The sequence below is a fragment of the Microcebus murinus genome, chromosome 9 (genome assembly GCF_040939455.1).
Source record: "Microcebus murinus isolate Inina chromosome 9, M.murinus_Inina_mat1.0, whole genome shotgun sequence".
NCBI lineage: Eukaryota > Metazoa > Chordata > Mammalia > Primates > Cheirogaleidae > Microcebus > Microcebus murinus.
The window spans coordinates 21,210,444-21,215,346 of record NC_134112.1 but is presented as its reverse complement, the minus strand read 5'-3'; the positions used below and the strand labels follow the sequence as shown (position 1 = coordinate 21,215,346).

Here is a 4,903-nt window from a genome sequence, read left to right as displayed (position 1 = left end):
CCTCTTTAAGCCAGATCTATGTGGCCTATGTTACCTGTATCAGGTAAAGAGACCAACTATACCCTTTGTTTTTGTAGGGTACCAGTCCTTCCAGAACCCTGGGGAGCTGGAAATGTCATATTGTTCAAGGACACCTGGACATCAACTCTGTTTATTTACCCGGTAAATAAATAGAGTTGATGTCCAGGTGGCCTTACTGATGCTGATTTTTAGTAAGGACCAGAGGAGCCCAATATCTGCTAAAATTTCTTTAAATGAACATGCAGAGATTTTAGTAAAGGTTATTCAAAAGTGATGAGATTAGCCCTGAGTAGGAAAAAATTTGAAATGTAGCAAAAATTTGGCTGATTTTCAGATCTGGAAGACTACTCTCCACAGACAGAATCACCTCTACCTGCGTGTCCCACCAAGAAGTTAGGTACCTGAAAAAAAGAAACAACACAACTCAATAGTCTGTATTTGTTCCCACCCTGCGTATATAGTCCACTTCCAATAAGTTTCTGGAATCTTGGCCAATTATGAACTCACAGTGTCTTTGTGTCTGAGTGTGTATGTCTGTGATATCTGAAAGTATGCATGTATGTGTCTGTGTATACCGTCTATACATGTGTCACTCTGTGTGACTTTACACATGTACGCGTGTTTGGTTTTGTCCTGTAAATCTGTACATCCCCTAAAATGCTACCGTTACTTTATCCAGAGTCCTATGAGTCATCCTTGAATCCTTCCACAAAGGATTCTGCAAATTATGTAGAACCCTCAATTCACTTCCCATTCCTTCTGCTACTACCTTGGTTCTGCCCCTTTCGTCTCTACCATGGACAATTGCAAAATTCCTCTAAGTGACTTCATTTCTCAAATGTTTATCCCACTAATCCATACTTACACCAGAACAACCAAAAAACTCTGACTGTGCTATTCTCTAATTTAAAAGTCTTCAATGGATTCTTATTACATGCAAAATACAGTCTAGACTCTTTTTGTTGTCCTACAGAGTTCCACCACCCCACCTCTATCTGGCTTTATCCCATCCAAATTCCTCTTCAGAGTATGCTGATCATAACAGCTCTGCCACCCCAATCTTCTACTTAGAATTCAGAACCTATTCCTGCTGCTGCTAGAAATTACCCTCACCTGGAGAACTGCTTTGCTCAAGGTCATGTCTCCTTTCTCAGGGTAACCTGCAGCCAGTGACTGGCAATTATAGGGGTTTGTAGCCCATACCTCCATCTCAACTGGGGACACTTTTTAAGAGTCATCCCAGCTTCAGAGCTCCCCCTGGAGTCACCAGAGATCTTTCTTGTGACTACAGTCAAATTTCTCCGTGTGCCCAATCCTGCTTTCTTCTCTTCTCTCACAGATATTAATCAAAGAGCATTCCCTAATAAACTCCAAATCTCCATCTCAGAATCTGCTTCCTTGGAAACCTAGCCTGTAACACTGTTTTAGTTTGAATTTTCTCAGAAGCAGACCCTGAAATAAGGATACAAATTCAAGTCCTTTATTTGAGAAGTGATCCCCAAAACACGCATAAGGTAGGGGGGATGCAGGAGAGGGAAGGGATGAAAACGAGAAATGTACACATTATGAAGCAAGTTACAACAGGGGGAAACCAGAGCTTAATTCCACTGCAGAAGTCTGAGGCTGAGTGGAGATCAGGCTTCAGAATATCCTGTCCAAGGGGTGTCAGAGCTGGAGTATGTATTCAACTCTTGTTAGTCACCAGTTTAGAGCTGCTCCAGTAGTACTTATTTCCAAGTGCAATCAAATTGCTCTGTGTGCAGGAAAGCTGGATCTGGCACTCCATCAATGCATTATAGGGATTGGCAGTTGGAAGTTGAGTTGGAGGGCAAAAAAAAAAAAATACATATGTGTCACAATAACCAAACAACTTAAAGTTGTACAAATGTGCCAAGAAATCATTGCAAATTGTGTTCATGTTTCTTCCTGATACTAGAGTGCCTACTTTATTTACTATACGACCACTTGCAACCATTGGGATACACCTTTGAAGACTCAAATCAAACACTACCTCCTCTTGAAATGATATCTTTTTACCTTAGTAGAGTAAGAACTACTCCCTCCCTTGTGCCTTTAGGGTACCCTGTATGGACTCCTACCTTAACACAAAAGTCTACGTGGCATTTAATTGCTCACATTTCCAACTTAGCCTGGTTGTCAGAGTAAGTTTCTTGAAAGAAGAGGCTAAATTGTTTTTCTTGTATCACTTAACACCATATCTGATGGTAGGATAATATGGTGAAAAAATACATTTTATATTTCCACACCTGGTCCCCAGGATTAAAGCCTGAATGGTATTTTCACTTGGTATGAAAATTTGGGTTAAGACTATAGTTTCAGAGATTATTTCTGTAGTTCTTTACTAGAGAAGTTTTTCTGAGCATGTAGAGCACCAAAAACCACGAGAGGAAGCACAACATTCTCTCCTGAGTGTGAAGCCAGCTCTTGGTGTTGCTTTGCTGCATCTGCCATTTGCTATTGATAATTATTCTTCTGTCCCTATTTGGTTTTGTGTCCCTATTTGGTAAAACAAGAGGCAGAGGACAGGGTCTAAGTGTTTTCTCAAAAAAAAAAAAGAAAATCTGGGTTGAGAGTTCTTTTCTTTCAATGCTTTAAAAATGTTATTACACTGCTTTTGGTTTCCATGGTTTCTAATGAAATCTGTGATCTTTCAAATCATTGATCCCTTATATATAAAAATCCTATTTTTCTCTGGCCTTTTGTAAAATTTTTGTTTTGTATTATTTTCTGCTCTTTGATTATGATGAGTCAGAACATGGTTCGCTTTGAGTTTATCCTCTTTCAAATTTCCTGAACTTCTTCCATCTGCTAAATATATATCCTTTTCCAAAGTTGGGAAATTTTCAACCATTATTTCTTCAATGATATTTCTGCACAAAATTCTTTCTCCTTTCCATCAGGACTGCAAGAAAATTGATATAAGAATTTTGATATTGATATTTTGAGACCCTGTTCATCTTCTATCAAACTTTTTCCCCCCTCTGTGTTTTCCATATTAAATAATTTTTATTGACCTAACTTCAAGTTCATTGACTCTTTCCTTTCTCACCTTCATTTTGAAGTCCTCCAGTGGACTTTTTATTTCTCTTATTGTATCTTTCAATTCTAAAATTTCTATTTGGTTCTTTGATATACCTTCTATTTCTTTGTTCATAATGCCTATCTTTCCATTCAGAGCATTCACCCTTACTTCATGGGTCATCATTGTGAAAGGTGCTTTAAAGACTTTATGATATTTCCTATACCTGAGTCATCTTGAAGTTTGCATCTGTTGATTGTTTTTTCCCTTGAAAAATGTTAAGATTTTCCTGGCTCTTTGTATGTTGAGTAATTTTAGATTATATCCTAGACATTTTGATTTTATGCTATGAGACTCTAGGTTTTGTTAAAAATTTTCTGGAGAATGTTGATTTTTGTATGCTTGTTTTATATTAATGAGCAATCAACTCAGTTAGGTTCAGACCATAGTCTTGACTCACCTGCACACTGTGGTTCCAGAGTCAGTTTATTTTTCACAGCATTTCTCTATTATCTGTCTTACCCTGTGCATGCACCACTCAGGAGTCAGTCTGGGACCTGGGTGATGGTCTACACTGTAGTTACGTTTTCAAAGCCTTTACTATCTTACTTCTGATCACTATGTATAGACAGCTAAGTGCTGAGCATAAGATATTAATATTATACACAGACTTAAAAGATTCTTTCCTCCAGTTACCTCTTATCTATGGATCTTCCAAGCTCTCTGACTTTCATGGGCTCCTTTTCCCAGCTCTGGCTAGAAACCTATGCATTAGCTTCCCTGCACTGTCATTAACTTCCTGCAACTGAGTCTACCTTAGGGCAAAGTGGCAAGAGGAAAGAATCGCCAGTCTCTGCTGCTCTAGCTGCCACCTCTGAGTCCACATCCACTGTTGCTGCTATTGCTACACCTGGGAAAGCTACTTTGTTATGAGACATATCTGCAGTGGGGCTGGGAGAAGTAAAAGATTTCTGCTTCCCAGGGGCTCCTTCCCCACTCCTTTCACCCAAGAGACAGAGTTTTTCTAGAAACTCTCTGTTAGCACCTTTTTCACAGCTTTAGGATTTGGGCTTCTCTAGAATCTATGCCAGGACATATGGGAGGGGGGAAAATCAGGAACTCATTTCCATTGAGCGTTTTATTCTTTTCCTCAGTTGACCTGCTATTATTTGCTTTTCAGCATCCTCAGATAGTTGCTCCATATATTCTGCTCAGGACTGTTAGCTGTAATTAGTGAAAAAGATAGAGTAACATGTACTTTCTCCCTCTTAACCAGAACTGAAATTTACCAACCCAATTGTTCTTAATATTCTCTTATTATAGTAAAAAATGCTAACACTTGCTTACCATGTGCTAAATACTGTATGGAGCTCTTTATATGCATGATTTACTTACCATATTTGGGGAAATTTCAATATTTATTCAAATATATTTCTGCGTAAATTTCTTTCTCCTCTGTGTCCAGGACTAATATAAGAACTTTTGATATAGTCTCACAGTTCTTTAAGGTTCTGTTCATTTTTTAATGAAGATTGTTAAGAACAACAAACACTTGAGGAAATATTTTTGTCCCCATTTTAAAGATGAGAAAACAAGGACTTAAGTGAATTGGGGGTTAAGGGGTTAAGTGAATTGCTCAGTGTCACACACTAGAAAACCAGGTATGGTCCTAGGTTGGTCTGACTCCAGCCACCAAACCTTGCATCATGGTACAATACGGCCATGACCAGCTCTGTCACGCAGCCTTGGATTGGGTCAGAGCTGCAGAGCTTACCTGATGGCAGGTAAGTATCACCCGGCAGTCTTCTCTGAAACCTACATTTTCCTAGCTTTCATCATTGA

At 38.8% G+C, this 4,903-nt stretch overlaps 1 pseudogene; it reads left to right on the top strand.

Annotated features, from left to right (window-relative positions):
* The first annotated feature begins 2,345 nt into the window (after positions 1-2,345).
* Positions 2,346-2,580, top strand: LOC142873101 (uncharacterized; annotated as a pseudogene).
* Positions 2,581-4,903: the final 2,323 nt, after the last annotated feature.